Source organism: Aristolochia californica, unplaced genomic scaffold (assembly GCF_029961685.1).
Source record: "Aristolochia californica isolate CCGP_79_NKW_82.1479 unplaced genomic scaffold, dmAriCali1.0.hap1 SCAF_14, whole genome shotgun sequence".
In the NCBI taxonomy this organism is placed as follows: domain Eukaryota; kingdom Viridiplantae; phylum Streptophyta; class Magnoliopsida; order Piperales; family Aristolochiaceae; genus Aristolochia; species Aristolochia californica.
In genome coordinates this window covers 20,506,273-20,528,775 of record NW_027181815.1, presented here as the reverse complement: position 1 = coordinate 20,528,775, position 22,503 = coordinate 20,506,273, and positions in this window count along the sequence as shown.

Here is a 22,503-nt window from a genome sequence, read left to right as displayed (position 1 = left end):
GTGGAATTTTAGAAGAAAGAGATTCCTAATTGATCCTAACATGTTTTAAATATGGTGGATATGCATGCAAGAACATGTTGAAAATGCAAATGACCAAATGATCCAAAAAATTCGAGTAGAAAAAATTAAAATTTTCATGTTAACATGCGGTGGGATATTTACCAGAGCCAAACTACCCACTTTTTGCCTATTTTACAAAAAGCGGACCTTAAAAATCACAGATACTTTTTAGCATTATCTCTCTCAGCATTTGTGCATTTCCATTTTGGATATTTAAATTTTTTTTTCAAACTTGAGTTTTTCGCTTTCCCAGTTTTCTCGTAAACAAAAAGATAAGGCAAATATAGATCACAACAAAATGGAAATTTTAGAGTTTATGTATGCAGAAGAATTTGAAAACTATAATAAATGTGTGTGAAGAAAATTATTTTCACGCACTAAAAATGAACACCAAAGTTTTGTTATCCACGTTGGGGAAATTCAGCTAGTACAACCCCCGATAGATTGGTGGTAATTTATAAGAAAGAGATTCCTAAATGATCCTAACATGTTTTAAATGTGGTGGATATGCATGCCAGAAACATGTTGAAGATGCAAATGACGTAATGATCCAAAAATTTTAAAGAGTAGAAAAAATTAAAATTCTCAAGTTAACGTGTGGTGGGATATTTACCTGAGCCAAACAACCCACTATTTGCCTATTTTACAAAAAAAAGACCTAAAAAATGACAGATACATTTTGGAATTATCTCGCTCAACATTTGTCAATTTCCATTTTGGGTGTTCAATTTTTTTTTCAAACATGAGTTTTTCGCTCTCCAAGTTTTCTCGTAAACAAAAAGATAAGACAAATATAGGTCACTACAAAATGGAAATTATAGATTTTATGTATGCAAAAGAATTTGAAAACTTTAATAAATATGAGTGAAGAAAATTATTTTGACGCTCTAAAAATGAACGCCAAAGTTTTGTTATCCACGTTGGGGAAATTCCACTAGTACAACCCCAGATAGCTTGGTAGAATTTTATAAGAAAGAGATTCCTAATTGATTCTAACATGTTTTAAATGTGGTGGATATGCATGCCAGAAACATGTTGAAGATGCAAATGACCTAATGATCCAAAAATTTCAAGGAGTAGAAAAAATTAAAATTCTTGAGTTAACGTGTGGTGGGATATTTACCAGAGCCAAACAACCCAATTTTTGCCTATTTTAGAAAAAGTGGAACTAAAAAATCACAGATAGTTTTTGGAATTATCTCTCTCAGCATTTGTGCATTTTTCCATTTTGGATGTTCAATTTTTTTTTTCAAACTTGAGTTTTTTTCTCTTCCAGTTTTCTTGTAAACAAAAAGATAAGGCATTTAGATCACAACAAAATTGAAATTTTAGAGTTTATATGCAAAAGAATTTGAAAACTAGAATAAATGTGAGCGAAGAAAATTATTTCACGCACTAAAAATGAACACCAAAGTTTTGTTATCCTCGTTGGGGAAATTCCTCTATTACTACCCTAGATATCTTTTTGGACTTTTATAAGAAAGAGATTCCTAATTGATCCAAATATGTTTTAAATGTGGTCGATAAGCATGCCAAAAACGTGTTGAAGATGCAAATGACCTAATGATCCTAAAATTTCAAGAAGTTGATAAAAGTAAAATTCTCAAGTTAACATGCGGTAGGATATTTACTAGATCCAAACAACCTACTTTTTACCAATTTTACATAAAGCAGACCTAAAAAATCACAGATTCTTTTTGGAATTATCTCTCTCAGCATTTGTGCATTTTTCCATTTTGGATGTTCAATTTGTTTTTTCAAACTTGAGTTTTTCGTTCTCCTAGTTTTCTCGTAAACTAAAAGATAAGGCAAATATAGATCACAACAAAATGGAAATTATAGAGTTTATGTATGCAAAAGAAATTTAAAACTTTAATAAATTTGAGTGAAGAAAATTATTTTCACGCACTAAAAATGAACGGCAAAGTTTTGTTATTTACGTTGGGGAAATTCCACTTGTACAACCCCAAATAGCTTGGTGGAATTTTATAAGAAAGAGATTCCTAATTGATCCTAAAATGTTTTAAATGTGGTGGATATGAATGCCAGAAACATGTTGAAGCTGCAAATGACCTAATGATCCAAAAAATTCAAGGAGTAGAAAAAATTTAAATTCTAAAGTTAACGTGTGGTGGGATATTTACCAGAGCCAAACAACCCACTTTTTGCATATTTTACAAAAAAGCGGACCTAAAAAATCACAGACACTATTTGGAATTATCTCTCCAGTATTTGCATATTTTTCCATTTTGGATGTTCAATTTTTTTTTTTTCAAACACGAGTTTTTCGCTCTCCCAGTATTCTCGTAAACAAAAAGATAAGGCAAATATTGCTTACAACAAAATGGAAATTTTAGAGTTTATGTATGCAAAAGAATTTGAAAACTATAATAAATGTGAGTGAAGAAAATTATTTTCACGCACTAAAAAAAACACCAAAGTTTTGTTATCTACGTTGGGGAAATTCCACTAATACAACCCCAGATAGCTTGGTGGCATTCTATAAGAAAGAGATTCCAAATTGATCATAACATGTTTTAAATGTGGTGGATATGCATGCCAGAAACATGTTGAAGATGTAATTGACCTAATGATATAAAAATTTCAAAGTGTAGAAAAAATTAAAATTCTCAAGTTAACGTGCAGTGGGATACTTACATGAGCCAAACAACCCACGTTTTGCCTATTTTACCAAAAGCGGCGCTAAAAAATCACTGATACTTTTTGGATTTATCTCTCTCAGCATTTGTGCATGTCCATTTTGGATGTTGACTTTTTTTTTTCAAACTTGAGTTTTTGCTCTCCCAGTTTTCTCGTAACTAAAACGATAGGATAAATATACATCACAACAAAATGGAAATTTTAGAGTTTATGTATGCAAAATAATTTGAAAACTATAATAAATGTGAGTGAAGAAAATTATTTTCATGCACTAAAAATGAACACCAAAGTTTTGTTATTCACGTTGGGGAAATCCCACTAGTACAACCCGAGATAGCTTGGTGGTATTTTATAAGAAAGAGATTCCTAATTTACCCTAACATGTTTTAAATGTGGTGGAAATGCATGTCAGAAACATGTTGAAGATGAAAATGACCTAATGATCCATAAATTTCAAGGAGTAGAAAAAATTAAAATTCTCAAGTTAACGTGCGGTGGGATATTTACCAGAGCCAAACAACCCACTTTTTGCCTATTTTACAAAAAGCAGACCTAAAAAATCACAGATCCTTTTTGGAATTATCTTTGTTAGCATTTGTGCATTTTCATTTTCGATGTTCAATTTTTTTTCAAACTTGTGTTTTTCGCTCTCCCAGTTTTCTCGTAAACAAAAAGATAAGGCAAATATAGATCACAACAAAATGGAAATTTTAGAGTTCATGTATGCAAAAGAATTTGAAAACTATAATATATGTGAGTGAAGAAAATTATTTTCACGCACTAAAAATGAACACCAAAGTTTTGTTATCCACGTTGGGGAAATTCCACTAGTACAACCCCAAATAACTTGGTGGTATTTTACAAGAAAGAGATTCCTAATTTATCCTAACATGTTTCAAATGTGCTGGATATGCATGTCAGAAACTTGTTGAAGATGAAAATGACCTAATGATAAAAAAATTTCAAAGAATAGATAAAATTAAAATTCTCATGTTAATGTGCAGTGGGATATTTACCAGAGCTGAACAACCCACTTTTTGCCTACTTTACCAAAAGCGGACCTAAAAAATCACTGATACTTGTTGGAATTATCTCTCTCAGCATTTGTGCATTTCCATTTGTGATGTTCAATTTTTTTTTTCAAACTTGAGTTTTTCGCTCCCATGTTTTCGCGTAAAGAAAAAGATAAGGAAAATATAGATCACAAAAAAATGGAAATTTTAGTGTTTATGTATGCAAAAGAATTTAAAACTATAACAAATGTGAGTGAAGAAAATTATTTTCACGCACAAAATATGAACACCAAAGTTTTGTTATCCACGTTGGGGAAATTCCACTAGTACAACCCCTGGTAGCTTGGTTGCATTTCATAAGAAAGAGATTCCTAATTGATCCTAACATGTTTTAAATGTGGTGGATATGTATGCCAGAAACATGTTGAAGATGCAAATGACCTAGTGATCCAAAAATTTCGAGGAGTAGAAAAAATTAAAATTCTCAACTTAATGTGCGGTGGGATATTTACCAGAGCCAAACAACCCACTTTTTGCCTATTTTACCAAAAGCGGACCTAAAAAATCACAGATACTTTTTGGAATTATCTCTCTCAGCATTTGTGCATTTCCTTTTTAGATGTTCAATATTTTTTTTCAAACATGAGTTTTTCGCTCTCCCAATTTTCTCGTAACTAAAAAGATAAGGAAAATATAGATCACAACAAAATGGAAATTTTAGAGTTTATGCATGCAAAAAAATTTGAAAACTATAATAAATGTGAGTGAAGAAAATTATTTTCAAGCTCTAAAAATGAACACCAAAGTTTTGATATCCACGTTGGGGAATTTCCACTAGTACAACCCCAGATAGCTAGGTGGAATTTTATCAGAAAGAGATTCCTAATTGATCCTAACATGTTTTAAATGTGGTGGATATGCATGCCAAAAACATGTTGAAGATGCAAATGATGTAATGATCCAAAAATTTCAAAGAGTAGAAAAAATTAAAATTCCCAAGTTAACGTGCGGTGGGATATTTACCAGAGCCAAACAACACACTATTTGCCTATTTTACAAAAAACGGACCTAAAAAATCACATATAGTTTTTGGAATTATCTCACTCAGCATTTGTCAATTTCCATTTTGGGTGTTCAATTTTTTTTTTCAAACATGAGTTTTTCGCTATCCCAGTTTTCTCAAAAAAAAAAAAAGATAAGACAAATATAGATCACAACAAAATGGAAATTATAGATTTTATGTATGCAAAAGAATTTGAAAACTTTAATAAATGTGAGTGAAGAAAATTATTTTCACGCACTAAAAATGAACGCCAAAGTTTTGTTGTCCACGTTGGGGAAATTCCACTAGTACAACCCGATATAGCTTGGTGGAATTTTATAAGAAAGAGATTCCTAATTGATCCTAACATGTTTTAAATGTGGTGGATATGCATGCCAGAAACATGTTGAAGATGCAAATGACCTAATGATCCCAAAATTTCAAGGAGTAGAAAAAATTAAAATTCTCGAGTTAACGTGCGGTGGGATATTTACCAGAGCCAAACAACCCAATTTTTGTGTATTTTACAAAAAGCGGAACTAAAATATCACAGATACTTTTGGAATTATCTCTCTCAGCATTTGTGCATTTTTCCATTTTGGATGTTCAATTTTTTTTTTCAAACTTGAGTTTTTTTCTCTCCCAGTTTTCTTGTAAACAAAAAGATAAGGCAAATATAGATCACAACAAAATTTAAATTTTAGAGTTTATGTATGCAAAAGAATTTGAAAACTATAATAAATGTGAGTGAAGAAAATTATTTCACGCACTCAAAATGAGCACGAAAGTTTTGTTATCCTCGTTGGGGAAATTCTTCCTGTACTACCCTAGATAGCTTGTTAGAATTTTATAAGAAAGAGATTCCTAATTGATCCTAACATGTTTTAAATGTGGTGGATATACATGCCAGAAATATGTTGAAGATGCAAATAACCTAATGATCCAAAAATTTCAAAGAGTAGAAAAAATTAAAATTCTCAAGTTAACATGCGGTGGGATATTTACAGGAGCCAAACAACCCACTTTTTTCCTAATTTAGAAAAAACGGACCTAAAAAATCATAGATACTTTTTGGAATTATCTCTCTCAGCATTTGTGAATTTCCATTTTGGATGTTCAATTTTTTTTTTGAAACTAGAGTTTTTCGCTCTCTCAGTTTTCTCGTAACTAAAAAGATAAGGCAAATATGAATCACAACAAAATGAAAATTTTAGAGTATATGATTGCAAAAGAATTTGAAAACTATAATAAATGTGAGGGAAGAAAATTATTTTCACGCACTAAAAATGAACAGCAAAGTGTTGTTATCCACGTTGGGGAAATTCCAGTAGTACAACCCCAGATAGCTTAGCGGCATTTCATAAGAAAGAGATTCCTAATTAATCCTAACATGTTTTAAGTGTGGTGGATATGCATGCAAGAAACATGTTCAAGAGGCAAATTACCAAATGATACAAAAAAATAAAGTAGTAGAAAAAATTAAAATTCTCATGTTACGTGCGGTGGGATATTTACCAAAGCCAAACAACCCACTTTTTGCCTATTTTACAAAAAGCGGACCTAAAAAATAACAGATAATTTTTGGAATTATCTCTCTTAGTATTTGTGCATTTTTTCATTTTGGATGTTCAATTTGTTTTTTCAAAATTGAGTTTTTTCCTCTCCCAGTTTTCTCGTAAACTAAATGATAAGGCAAATATAGATCACAACAAAATGGAAATTATAGAGTTTATGTATGCAAAAGAATTTGAAAACTTTAATAAATGTGAGTGAAGAAAATTATTTTCACAAACTCAAAATGAACGCCAAAGTTTTGTTATCCACGTTGGGGATATTCCACTAGTACAACCCCAGATAGCTTGGTGGAATTTTGTAAGAAAGAGATTCCTAAATGATCCTAACATGTTTTAAATGTGGTGGATATGAATACCAAAAACATGTTGAAGATGCAAATGACGTAATGATTCAAAAATTTCATTGAGTGGAAAAAATTAAAATTCTCAAGTTAACGTGTTGTGGGATATTTACCAGAGCCAAACAACCCACTATTTGCCTATTTTACAAAAAAACGGACCTAAAAAATCACAGATACTATTTGGAATTATCTCTCCAGTATTTGCATGTTTTTCCATTTTGGATGTTCAATTTTTTTTTTCAAACTCGAGTTTTTCGCACTCCCAGTTCTCTCGTAAACAAAAAGTTAAGGCAAATATTGATCACAAAAAAATGGAAATTTTATAGTTTATGTATGCAAAAGAATTTGAAAACTATTATAAATGTGAGTGAAGAAAATTATTTTCACGTACTAAAAATGAACACCAAAGTTTTGTTATCCACATTGGGGAAATTCCTGTAGTACAACCTCAGATAGCTTGGTGACATTTTATAAGAAAGACTATTTGATCCTAACATGTTTTAAATCTGGTGGATATGCATGCCAGAAACATGTTGAAGATGCAAATGACCTAATGATCCAAAAATTTCAAGGAATAGAATAAATTAAAATTCTCAAGTTAATGTGCTGTGGGATATTTACCAGAGCCAAACAACCCACATTTTGCCTATTTGACCTAAAGCAGACCTAAAAAATCACTGACACTTGTTGGAATTATCTCTCTCAGTATTTGTGCATTTCCATTTTGGATGTTCAATTTTTTTTTTCAAACTTGAGTTTTTCGCTCTCCCTCTTTTCTCGTAAACAAAAAGATAAGGAAAATATAGAACACAACAAAATAGAAATTTTAGAGTTTATGTATGCAAAAGAATTTGAAAACTATATTAAATGTGAGGGAAGAAAATTATTTTGATGCACTAAAAATGCACACCAAAGTTTTGTTATCCACGTTGGGGAAATTTCACTAGAACAACCCCAGATAGCTTGGGGGCATTTTATAAGAAAGAGATTCCTAATTGATCCTAACATGTTTTAAATGTGGTGGATATGCATGCCACAAACATATTGAAGATGCAAATGACCTAATGATCCAAAAATTTCGAGTAGAAAAAATTATAATTCTCAAATCAACATGCGGTGGGATATTTACTAGAGCCAAACAACCTACTTTTTGCCTATTTTACCAAAAGCGGACATAAAAAATCACAAATACTTTTTGGAATTATGTCTCTCAGCATTTGTGCATTTCCATTTTAGATTTTTTTTTCAACTTTAAGTTCTTTGCTCTCCAAGTTTTCTCATAACTAAAAAGAAAAGGAAAATATAGATCACAACAAAATGGAAATTTTAGAGTTTAAGTACGCAAAAGAATTTGAAAACTATAATAAATGTGAGTGAAGAAAATTATTTTCATGCACTAAAAATGAACACCAAAGTTTTGTTATCCTCGTTGGGGAAATTCCACAAGTACAACCTCAGATAGCTTGGTGGAATTTTATATGAAAGAGATTCCTAATTGATCCTAACATGTTTTAAATGTGGTGGATATGCTTGCCAAAAATATGTTGAAGATGCAAATGACCTAATGATCCAAAAATTTCAAGGAGGAGAAAAATTTAAAATTATCAAGTTAATGTGCGGTGGGATATTTACCAGAGCCAAACAACCCACTTTTTGCCTATTTTAAAAAAAGCGGACCAAAAAAATGCCAGATACTATTTGGAATTATCTTTGTCAGCATTTGTGCATTTCCTTTTTGGATGTTAATTTTTTTTCCAAACTTGAGTTTTTCGCTCTCCCAGTTTTCTCGTAAACAAAAAGATAAGGCTAATATAGATCACAACCAAATGGAAATTTTAGAGTTTATGTATGCTAATGAATTTGAAAACTATAATAGTTGTGAGTGAAGAAAATTATTTTGACGCACTAAAAATGAACACCAAAGTTTTGTTATTCACGTTGGGGAAATTGTACTAGTACAACCCTAGATAGCTTGGTGGCATTTTTTAAGAAAGAGATTCCTATTTGATCCTAACATGTTTTAAATCTGGTGGATATGCATGCCAGAAACATGTTGAAGATGCAAATGACCTAATGATCCAAAAATTTCAAGGAGTTGAAAAAATTAAAATTCTCAAGTTAAAGTGCGGTGGGATATTACTTGTGCCAAACAACCTACTTTTTGCCTATTATACAAAATGCGAACATAAAAAATCACAGATATTTTTTTGGAATTATATCTCTCAACATTTGTGCATTTCCATTTTGGATGTACAATTATTTTTTTTAAAACTTGAGTTTTTCGGTCTCGTAGTTTTCTCGTAAACAAAAAGATAAGGAAAAATATATATCACAAAAAAATAGAAATTTTTGAGTTTAAGTATGCAAAAAAATTTAAAAACTATAATAAATGTGTGCGAAGAAAATTATTTTCATGGACTAAAAATGAACACCAAAAAATTGTTATCCACGTTGGGGAAATTCCACTAGTACAACCCCAAATAGCTTAGTGGAATTTATAAGAAAGAGATTCCTAATTGATCCTAACATGTTTTAAATGTGGTGGATATGCATGCCAGAAACATGTTGAAGATGCAAATGACCTAATGATCCAAAAGTTTCAAGGAGGTGAACGTGCGGTGGGTTGTTTATCAAGTTAACGTGCGGTGGGTTGTTTACCAGAGCCAAACAACCCACTTTTTGCCTATTTTACAAAAAGCTTACCTAAAAAATGACAGATACTTTTTAGAATTATCTCTCTCAGCATTTGTGCATTTTACCATTTTGGATGTTCAATCATTTTTTTCTAACTTTAGTTTTTCGCCCTTAAACTACTCTAAAAAAAAAAAAGATAAGGCAAATATAGATCGCAACAAAATGGAAATTTTACAGTTTATGTACGCAAAAGAATTTGAAAACTATCATAAATATGAGTGAAGATAATTATTTTCACGCACTAAAAATGAACAACACCAAAGTTTATTTATCCACGTTGGGGAAATTCCACTTGTACAACCCCCGATAGCTTTGTGGAATTTTATAAGAAAGAGATTCCTTATTGATCCTAACATGTTTTAAATGTGGTGGACATGCATGCGAGAAACATGTTGAAGATGCAAATGACCTAATGATCCAAAAATTTCAAGCAGCAGAAAAAATTAAAATTCTCAAGTTAAAGTGCGGTGGGAAATTTACCAAAGCCAAACAACCCACTTTTTGCCTTTTTAACAAAAAGAGGACCTAAAAAATCCCAGATACTTTTAAAATTATCTCTATCAGCATTTGTGCATTTCCATTTTGGATGTTCAATTTTTTTTTTCTAACTTGAGTTTTTTGCTCTCCCAGGTTTCTTGTAAACAAAAAGATAAGGCAAATATAGATCACAACAAAATGGAAATTTTGGAGTTTATGTATGCAAAAGAATTTGAAAACTATAATAAATGTGAGTGCAGAAAATTATTTTAACGCACTAAAAATGAACATTTAAGTTTTGTTTTCCACGTTGGGGAAATTCCACTAGTACAACCCCAGATAGATTGGTAGAATTTTATAAGAAAGAGATTCCTAATTGAACCTAAAATGTTTTAAATGTGGCGGATATGCATGCCAGAAACATGTTGAAGATACAAATTACCTAATGATCAAAAAATTTCAAGGAGTAGAAAAAGTTAAAATTCTCAAGTTATTGTGCGGTGGGATATTTACTAAAGCCAAACAACCGACATTTTTCCTATTTTACAAAAAGCGGACCTAAAAAATCACAGATACTTTTTTGAATTATCTTTCTCATTATTTGTGCATTTCCATTTTGGATGTTCAATTTTTTTTTTCAAACTTGAGTTTTTCGCTCTCCCTGTTTTCTCGTAACTAAAAAGATTAGGCAAATAAGATCACAACAAAAAGGAAATTTTAGAGTTTATGTATGCAAAAGCATGTGAAAACTATAATAAATGTGAGTGAAGAAAATTATCTTCACGCACTAAAAATGAACACCAAAGTTTTGTTATCCACGTTGGGGAAATTCCACTAGTTCAACCCCAGATGGCTTGGTGGAATTTTATAAGAAAGAGATTCCTAATTGATCCTAACATGTTTTAAATGTGGTGGATATGCATGCCAGAAACATGTTGAAGATGCAAATGACCTAAGGATCCAAAAATTTCAAGCAGTTGAAAAATTAAAATTCTCAAGTAAAAGTGCGGTGGGATATTTACTAGAGCCAAACAACCCAATTTTTGCCTATTTTGTAGAAAGCGGACCTAAAAAATCACAGATACTTTTTGGTATTATCTCTGTCAGCATTTGTGCAATTCCATTTTGGATGTTCAATTTTTTTTTTCAAACTTATGTTTTTTGCTCTCCCAGTTTTCACGTAAACAAAAAGATAAGGCAAATATAAATCACAACAAAATGGAAATTTTAGAGTTTATGTATGGAAAAGAATTATAAAACTATAATATATGTGAGTGAAGAAAATTATTTTCACGCACTAAAAATGAACAGCAAAGTTTTGTTTTCCACGTTGGGGAAATTCCACTAATACAACCCCAGATAGCTTGGTGGCATTTTATATGAAAGAGATTCCTAAATGATCATAACAAGTTTTAAATGAGGTGGATATGCATGCCAGAAACATGTTGAAGATGCAATTGACCTAATGATATAAAAATTTAAAAGAGTAGAAAAAATTAAAATTCTCAAGTTAAACGCGTGGTGGGATATTTACCAGAGCCAAATAACCCTCTTTTTGACTATTTTTCAAAAAGTGGACCAAAAAACTCATAGAAACTTTTTGGAATTATCTCTCTCTGCATTTGTGCAAGTCCATTTTGGTGTTTTGTTATCCACGTTAGGGAAATTCCACTAGTACAACCCCAGATAGCTTGGTGGAATTTTATAATAATGAGATTCCTAATTGATCCTAACATGTTTTAAATGTGGTGGGTATGCATGCCAGAAAAATGTTGAAGATGCAATTGACCTAATGATCCTAAAATTTCAAGGAGTGGAAAAAATTAAAATTGTCAAGTTAACGTGCGGTGGGATATTTTCCAGAGCCAAACAACCCACTTTTTGCCTATTTTTAAAAAAACCGGACCAAGAAAATCATAGATACTTTTTTGAATTATCTCTGTCTGCATTTGTGCATTTCCATTTTGGATGTTCAATTTTTTTTTCAAACTTGAGTTTTTCACTCTCCCAGTTTTCTCATAAATAAAAAGATAAGGCAAATATAGATCACAACAAAATGGAAATTTTAGAGTTTGTGTATACAAAATAATTTTAAAACTATGATAAATGTGAGTGAAGAAAATTATTTTTGCGCACTAAAAATGAACACCAAAGTTTTGTTATCCATGTTGGGGAAATTCCACTAGTACAACACCAGGTAGCTTGGTGGAATTTTATAAGAAAGAGATTCCTAATTCATCCTAACATGTTTTAAATGTGGTGGCTATGCATGCCGGAAACATGTTGAAGAAGCAAATGACCAAATGATCCAAAAAATTTCAGGAGTAGAAAAAATTAAAATTCTCAAGTTAACGTGCGGTGGGATATTTACCACAGCCAAACAACCCACTTTTTGCCAATTTTACAAAAACCGGACCTAAAAAATCACAGATACTTTTTGGAATTATCTCTCTCAGCATTTGTGCATTTCCATTTTTTATGTTCAAATTTTTTTTTCAAACTTGAGTTTTTCACTCTCACAAGTTTCTCGTAAACAAAAAGATAAGGCAAATATAGATCACAACAAAATGAAAATTTTAGAGTTTATGTATGCAAAATAATTTTAAAACTATAATAAATGTCAGTGAAGAAAATTATATTCTCGCACTTAAAACGAACACCAAAGTTTTGTTATCCACGTTGGGGAAATTCAACGAGTACAACACCAGGTAGCTTGGTGGACTTTTATAAGAAAGAGATTCCTAATTCATCCTAACGTGTTTTAAATTTGGTGGACATGCATGCCAGAAACATGTTGAAGATGCAAATGACCGTATGATCCAAAAATTTCAAGGAGTAGATAAAATAAAAAAATAAAAATTCTCAAGTTAACGTGCGGTGGGATATTTACCAGAGCCAAACAACCCTTTTTTTGCCTATTTTACAAAAAAGCGGACCTAAAAAATCACAGATACTTTTTGGAATTATCTCTCTCAGCATTTGTGCATTTCCATTTTGGATGTTCATTTGTTTTTTCATACTTGAGTTTTTCAGTCTCCTAGTTTTCCCGTAAACAAAAAGATAAGGCAAATATAGATCACAACAAAATGGAAATTTTAGAGTTTATGTAAGCAATAGAATTTGAAAATTATAATAAATGTGAGTGAAGAAAATTATTTTCACGCACGAAAAATGAACACCAAAGTTTTGTTAACCACATTGGGGAAATTCCACTGGTGCAACCCTAGATAGGTTGGTGGAATTTTATAAGAAAGTGCTTCTTAATTGATCCTAACATGTTTTAAAAGTGGTGGATATGCATGCTGGAAACATGTTGAAGATGCAAATGACCTAATGATCCAAAAATTTCAAGGAGTAGAAAAAAATAAAATTCTGAAGTTAACATGTGGTAGGAGATATACGAGAGCCAAACAACCCACTTTTTGCCTATTTTAAAAAAAAGTGGACCTAAAATATCACAGATACTTTTTGGAATTATCCCTCTCAGCATTTGTGCATTTCCTTTTTGGATGTTTAGTTTTTTTTTTTCAAACTTGATTTTTTCACTCTCCGAGCTTTCTCATAAACAAAAAGATAAGGCAAATAAAGATCACAACAAAATGGAAATTTTAGAGTTTATGTATGCAAAACAATTTGAAAACAATAATAAATGTGAGTGAAGAAAATTATTTTCACACACTAAAAATAAACGCCAAAGTTTTGTTATCCACGTTGGGGAAATTCCACTGGTACAACCACAGATAGCTTGGTGGAATTTTATAAGAAAGAGTTTCCAAATTGATCCTAACATGAACATGTTTTAAATGTGGTGGATATGCATGCCAGAAATATCTTGAAGATGCAAATGATCTAATGATCCAAAATTTTCTAGGAGTTGAAAAAATTAAAATTCTCAAGTTAACGTGCGGTGGGATATTTACTAGAGCCAAACAACCCACTTTTTGCCTATTTTACAAAAAATCGGACCTAAAAAATCACCGATACATTTTGGATTTATCTCTCTCAGCATTTGTGCATTTCCATTATGGATGCTCATTTGTTTTTTCGAACATGAATTTTTCACTCTCCCAGTTTTCTGGTAAACAAAAATATAAGGCAAATGTAGATCACAACAAAAAGGAACTTTTAGAGTTTATATATGCAAAATAATTTGAAAACTATAATAAATGTTAGTGAAGAAAATTATTTTCACGCACTAAAAATGAACACCAAAGTTTTCTTATCCACGTTGGGGAAATTCCACTGGTAAAACCCCAGTTTGTGTGGTGGAATTTTATAAGAAAAAGATTCCTAATTGATCCTAACATGTTCTAAATGTGGTGGAAATACATGCCAGAAACATGTTGAAGATGCAAAGGACCTAATGATCCAAAAATTTCAACGGGTAGAAAAAATTAAAATTCTCAAATTAATGTGCGGTGTGATATTTACTAGAGCCAAACAACCCAGTTTTTTCCTATTTTACAAGAAAGCGGACCTAAAAAATCACATAAACTTTTTGGAATTATGTCTCTCAGCATTTGTGCATTTCCATTCTGGACGTTCAATTTTTTTTTCAAACTTGAGTTTTTCACTCTCCAAGTTTTCGCAGTAAACAAAAAGATAAGGCAAATATAGATCACAATAAAATGGAAATTTTAGAGTTTATGTATGCAAAAGAATTTGAAATATGTAATAAATGTGAGTGAAGAAAATTGTTTTCACAAGCTAAAAATGAAAACCAAAGTTTTGTTATCCATGTTGGGGAAATTCCACTAGTACAACCCCCAGATAGCTTGGTGGAATTTTATAAGAAAGAGATTCCTAATTTTTCCTAACATGTTTTAATTGTGGTGCATCTGCATGCGAGAAATATTTTGAAGATGCAAATGACCTAATGATCCAAAAATTTCAAGGAGTAGAAAAAATTAAAATTCTCAAGTTAACATGCGGTAGGATATATACTAGAGAACAAGAACCCACTTTTTGCCTATTTTAAAAAAAAGCGGACTTAAAGAATCACAGATACTTTTTTGAATTATCTCTCTCAGCATTTGTGCATTTCCATTTTTAATATTTAATTTCTTTTTTCAAACTTGAGTTTTTCACTCTCCCAGTTTTCTTGTGAACAAAAAGATAAGGCAAATATAGATCACAACAAAATGGATATTTTAGAGTTTATGTATGCAAAAGAATTTGAAAACTATAATAAATGTGTGTGAAGAAATTATTTTCTCGCACTAAAAATGAACACCAAAGTTTTGTTATCCACGTTGGGGAAATTCTAGTAGTACAACCTCAGGTAGCTTGGTGGAATTTTATAAGAAAGAGATTCCAAATTGATCATAACATATTTTAAATGTGGTGGATATGCATGCCAGAAACATCTTGAAGATGCAAATGACCTAATGATCCAAAAATTTCGAGCAGTAGAAAAGATTAAAATTCTCAAGTTAACGTGCGGTGGGATATTTACCATAGCCAAACAATGCAGTTTTTGCTTATTTTACAAAAAATCAGACCTAGAAATCACAGATACTTTTTGGAATTATCTCTCTCAGCATTTGTGCATTTCATATTTGGATGCTCAATTTTTTTTTCGAACTAGAGTTTTTCACTCTCCCAAGTTTTCTCGAAAACAAAAATATAGGCAAATGTAGGTCACAATAAAATGGAAATTTTAGAGTTTATGTATGCAAAAGAATTTGAAAACTATAATAAATGTGAGAAAACAAAATTATTTTCACGCACGTAAAATGAACACCAAAGTTTTCTTATCCACGTTGGAGAAATTCCACTGGTACAACCCCAGGTTGCTTGAAGGAATTTTATAAGAAAGAGATTCCTAATTGATCCTAACATGTTTTAAATGTGGTGGATATGCATGCCAGAAACATGTTGCAGATGCAAATGACCAAATGATCGAAAAATTTCAAGGAGTAGAAAAAATTAAAATTCTCAAGTTAACGTGCGGTGGAATATTTACCACAGCCAAGCAACCCACTTTTTGCCTATTTTACAAAAAAGTAGACCTAAAAACTCACAGATACTTTTTGGAATTATCTCTCTCAGCATTTGTGCATTTTCATTTTGGATGTTCAATTTTTTTTTTTCAAACTTGAGTTTTTCACTCATACATTTTTCTCGTAAACAAAAAGATAAGGAAAATATAGATCACAACAAAATGGAAATTTTAGAGTTTATGTATGCAAAAGAATTTGAAAACTATAATAAATGTGAGAGAACAAAAAAATTTTCACGCACTAAAAATGAACACCAAAGTTTTGTTATCCACGTTGGGGAAATTCCACTGGTAAAACCCCTGATAGCTTGGTGCATTTTTATAAGAAAGAGATTCCTAATTGATCCTAACATGTTAAAGATGCAAATGACCAAATGATCCAAAAATTTCAAGAAGAAGAAAAAATTAAAATTCTCAAGTTAACGAGGGGTGGGATATTTACCACAGCCAAACAACCCTCTTTTTGCCTATTTTACAAAAAAGCGGACCAAAAAAATCACAGATACTTTTTGGAATTATCTCTCTCAGCATTTGTGCATTTCCATTTTGGATGTTTAATTTTTTTTTCAAACATGAGTTTTTCACTCTCCCTGTTTTCTCGTAAACAAAAAGATAAGGCAAATGTAGATCACAACAAAATGGAAATTTTAGAGTTTATGTATGCAAAAGAAATTGAAAACTATAATAAATGTGAGTGAAGAAAGTTATTTTCACGCACTAAAAATGAACACCAAAGTTTTGTTATCCACATTGGGGAAATTCCACTCGTACAACCCCAGATAGCTTGGTGGAATTTTATAAGAAAGAGATTCCAAATTGATCATAACATGTTTTAAATGTGGTGGATATGCATGCCAGAAACATGTTGAGGATGCAAATTGCCTAATGATCAAAAAATTTCAAGGTGTAGAAAAAATTAAAATTCTCAAGTTAACATGCGGTGGGATATTTACTAGAGCCAAACAACCCACTTTTTGCCTCTTTTACAAAAAAGCGGACCTAAAAAATCGCAGATACTTTTTGGAATTCACTCTCACAGCATTTGTGCATTTCAATTTTGGATGCTCAATTTTTTTTTCGAACTTGAGTTTTTCACTCAGCCAAGTTTTCTCGAAAAAAAAAATATAAGGCAAATGTAGATCACAACAAAATGGAAATTTTAGAGTTTATATATGCAAAAGAATTTGAAAACTATAATAAATGTGAGGGGAGAAAGTTATTTTCATGCACTAAAAATGAAAACCAAAGTTTGTTATCCACGTTGGAGAAATTCCAGCGGTACAACCCCAGGTTCCTTGGTGAAATTTTATAAGAAAGAGATTCCTAATTGATCCTAACATGTTTTAAATGTGGTGGATATGCATGCCAGAAACATGTTGAAGATGCAAATGACCTAATGATCCAAAAATTTCAAGGAGTAGAAAAAAATTAAAATTCTCACGTAAACGAGGGGTGGGATATTTACCACTGCCAAGCAACTCACTTTTAGGCTATTTTACAAAAAAGCGGAGCTAAAAAATCACAGATACTTTTTGGAATTATCTCTCTCAGTATTAATGCATTTCCATTTTGGACTTTCAATTTTTTTTTTCAAACTTGAGTTTTTCACTCTCCCAGTTTTCTCTTAAACAAAAAGATAAGGCAAATATAAATCGTAACAAAATGGAAATTTTAGAGTTTATGTATGAAAAAGAAATTGAAATCTATAATAAAAGTGAGTGAAGAAAATTATTTTCACGCACTAAAAATGAACACCAAAGTTTTTTTATACACGATGGGGAAAATCCACTGGTACAACCCCAGATAGCTTGGTGCAAATTTTATAAGAAAGAGATTCCTAATTGTTCCTAACATATTTTAATTGTGGGGGATATGCATGCCAGAAACATGTTGAAGATGCAAATGACCCAATGATCCAAAAATTTCAAGAAGAAGAAAAAAATAAAATTCTCAAGTTAACGTGGGGTGGAATATTTACCACAGCCAAACAACCCTTTTTTTGCCTATTTTACTAAAAAGCGGACCTAAAAAATCACAGATAATTTTTGGAATTATCTCTCTCAGCATTTGTGCATTTCCAATTTGGATGTTTAATTTTTTTTTCAAACATGAGTTTTTCACTCTCCCTGTTTTCTCGTAAACAAAAAGATAAGGCAAATGTAGATCACAACAAAATGGAAATTTTAGAGTTTATGTATGCAAAAGAAATTGAAAACTATAATAAATGTGAGTGAAGAAAGTTATTTTCACGCACTAAAAATGAACACCAAAGTTTTGTTATCCACGTTGGGGAAATTCAACTCGTACAACCCCAGATAGCTCTGTGGAATTTTATAAGAAAGAGATTCCAAATTGATCATAACATGTTTTAAATGTGGTGGATATGCATGCCAGAAACATGTTGAAGATGCGAATGGCCTAATGATCCAAAAATTTCAAGGTGTAGGAAAATTAAAATTCTCAAGTTAACGTGCGGTGGGATATTTACTAGAGCCAAACAACCCACTTTTTGCCTATTTTAAAAAAAAGCGGACCTAAAAAATTGAAGATACTTTTTGGAATTAACTCTCACAGCATTTGTGCATTTCAATTTTGGATGCTCAATTTTTTTTTTCGAACTTGAGTTTTTCACTCTCCCAAGTTTTCTCGAAAAAAAAAATATTAGGCAAATGTAGATCACAATAAAATGGAAATTTTAGAGTTTATGTAGGCAAAAGAATTTGAAAACTATAATAAATGTGAGGGGAGAAAGTTATTTTCACGCACTAAAAATGAAAACCAAAGTTTTTTTATCCACGTTGGAGAATTTCCAGTGGTACAACCCCAGGTTCCTTGGTGGAATTTTATAAGAAAGAGATTCCTAATTGATCCTAACATGTTTTAAATGTGGTGGATATGCATGCCAGAAACATGTTGAAGATGCAAATGACCTAATGATCCAAAAATTTCAAGGAGTAGAAAAAAATTAAAATTCTCAAGTAAACGAGGGGTGGGATATTTACCACTGCCAAGCAACTCACTTTTTGCCTATTTTACAAAAAAGCGGAGCTAAAAAATCACAGATACTTTTTGGAATTATCTCTCTCAGCATTTATGCATTTCCATTTTGGATGTTCAATTTTTTTTTTCAAACTTGAGTTTTTCACTCTCCCAGTTTTCTCGTAAACAAAAAGATAAGGCAAATATAGATAGTAACAAAATGGAAATTTTAGAGTTTATGTATGAAAAAGAATTTGAAATCTATAATAAAAGTGAGTGAAGAAAATTATTTTCACGCACTAAAAATGAACACCAAAGTTTTGTTATACACGATGGGGAAATTCCACGGGTACAACCCCAGATAGCTTGGTGAAAATTTTATAAGAAAGAGATTCCTAATTGTTCCTAACAAGTTTTAATTGTGGGGGATATGCATGCCAGAAACGTGTTGAAGATGCTAATGATCTAATTATCCAAAAATTTCTCGGAGTAGAAAAAATTAAAATTCTCAAGTTGACGTGCGGTAGGATATATAACAGAGCACAACAACCCACTTTTTTCCTATTTTTCAAAAAAGCAGACTTAGAGAATCGCAGATACTTTTTGGAATTATCTCTCTCAGCATTTGTGCATTTACATTTTGAATGTTTAATTTTTTTTTTTCAAACCTGTATTTTCCACTTTCCCAATTTTCTCGTAAACAAAAAGATAAGGGAAATTTAGATCACAACAAAATGGAAATTTTAGAGTTTATGTATGCAAAAGAATTTGAAAACTATAATAAATGTGAGTGAAGAAAATTATTTTCACACACTAAAAATGATCACCAAAGGTTTGTTATCCACGTTGGATATATTCCACTGGTACAACCCCAAGTTGCTTGGTGGAATTTTATAAGAAAGAGATTCATAATTAATCCTAACATGTTTTAAGTGTGGTGAATATGCATACCAAAAACATGTTGAAGATGTAAATGACCTAATGATCCAAAAATGTCAAGAAGAAGAAAAAATTAAAATTCTCAAGTTAACGTGGGGAGGGATATTTACCAAAGCCAAAAAACCCAGTTTTTGCCTATTTTACAAAAAAGCGGACCTAAAAAATCACAGATCCTTTTTGGAATTATATCACTCAGCATTTGTGCATATCCATTTTGGATGTTTAATTTTTTTTTTCAAACTTGAGTTTTTCACTATCCCAGATTTGTCGTAAACAAAAGATAAGACAAATATAGATCACAAAAAAATGGAAATTTTAGAGTTGATGTATGCAAAAGAATTTGAAAACTATAATAAATGTGAGTGAAGAAAATTATTTTCACGCACTAAAAATTAACACCAAAGTTCTTTTATCCACGTTTGGGAAATTCCACTGGTACAACCCCAGATAGCTTGGTGGAATTTTATAGGAAAGAGATTCCTATTTGATCGTAACATGTTTTAAATGTGCTGGATATGCATGCCAGACACATGATGAAGATGCAAATGACCTAATGATCCAAAAATTTCAAGGAATTAGAAAAATTAAAATTCTCAAGTTAACGTGCGGTGGGATATATACCAATGCCATACAACCCACTTTTTGCCTATTTTACAAAAAAACGGACTTAAAGAATCTTAAATACTTTTTGGAATTATCTCTCTCAACATTTGTGTATTTACATTTTGAAGGTTTAATTTTTTTTTTCAAACTTGCGTTTTTCACTCTCTCAGTTTTCTCGTAAACAAAAAGATTAGGCAAATATAGATCACAACAAAATGGAAATTTTAGAGTTTATGTATGCAAAATAATTTGAAAACTATAATAAATATGAGTGATAAAAATTATTTTCACGCACTAAAAATGGACACAAAATTTTTGTTATCCACTTTGGGGAAATTCCACTAGTACGACCCTAGATAGCAAGGTGGAATTTTATAAGAAAGAGATTCCAAATTGATCATAACATGTTTTAAATGTGGTAGATATGCATGCCAGAAAAATTTTGAAGATGCAATTGACCTAATGATCTAAAAATTTCTCGGAGTAGGAAGAATTAAAATTCTCAAGTTAACATGCAGTGGAAAATTTACCAAACAACCCACTTTTTGCCTATTTTACAAAAAGCGGACCTAAAAAATCACAGATATTTTTTGGAATTATCTCTCAAAGCATTTGTGCATTTCCATTTTGGATGCGTAATTTTTTTTTTTGAACTTGATTTTTTCACTCTCCCAAGTTTTCTCGAAAACAAAAATATAAGGCAAATGTAGATCACAACAAAATGGAAATTTTAGAGTTTATGTATGCAAAAGAATTTGAAAACTATAATAAATGTGAGACAAGAAAATTATTTTCATCCACTAAAAATGAACACCAAAGTTTTGTTATCCACGTTGGAGAAATTCCACTGGTACAACCCCAAGTTGCTTGGTGGAATTTTATAAGAAAGAGATTCCTAATTGATCCTAACATGTTTTAAATGTGGTGGATATGCATGCGAAAAACAACTTGAAGATGCAAATGACCTAATGATCCAAAAATGTCTAGACGAAGAAAAAATTAAAATTCTCAAGTTAACATGGGGAGGGATATTTACCAAAGCCAAACAACTCACTTTTTGGATGTTCAATTTTTTTTTTTTCAAACTTGAGTTTTTCACTCTCCCAATTTTCTCGTAAACAAAAAGATTAGGCAAATATAGATCACGCACAAATGGAAATTTTAGAGTTTATGTATGCAAAAGAATTTGAAAACAATAATAAATGTGAGTGAAGAAAATCATTTTCAGGCACTTAAAATGAACACCAACGTTTTGTTATCCACATTGGGGAAATTCCACTGGTACAACCCCAGATAGCTTCATGGAAGTTTAGAAGAAAGAGATTCCAATTTAAACATAACATGTTTTAAATGTGGTCGATATGCATGCCAGAAACATGTTGAAGATGGAAATGACCTAATGATCCAAAAATTTAAAGGAGTAGAAAAATTTAAGTTTCTCAAGTTAACGTGCGGTGGGATATTTACCACAGCCAAACAATCCACTTTTTTCCTATTTTACAAAAAAACATACCTAAAAAATCACAAACACTTTTTGGAATTATCTCTCTTAGCATTTGTGCATTTCCAATTTGGAGGCTCAATTTTTTTTTTCGAACTTGAGTTTTTCACTCACCCAAGTATTCTTGAAAAAAAAAATATAAGAAAAATGTAGATCACAACAACTTAGAAATTTTAGAGTTTATGTATGCAGAAGAATTTGAAAACTATAATAAATGTGAGAGAATAAAATTATTTTCACGCACTAAAAATGAACACCAAAGTTTTGTTATCCACGTTGGAGAAATTCCACTGGTACAACCCCAAGTTGCTTGGTGGAATTTTATAACAAAGAGATTCCAAATTGATCCTAACATGTTTTAAATGTGGTGGATATGCAGGCAAGAAACATGTTGAAGATGCAAATGACCTAATGATCCAAAAATTTCGAGTAGAAAGAATTAAAATTTTCAAGTTAACGTGCGGTGGGATATTTAGCTAAGCCAACCAACCCCCTTTTTGCCTATTTTACAAAAATGAGGACCTAAAAAATCACAAATACTTTTTGGAATTATCTCTCTCAGCATTTGTGCATTTCCATTTTGGATGCTTAATTTTTTTTTTTCGAACTTGAGTTTTT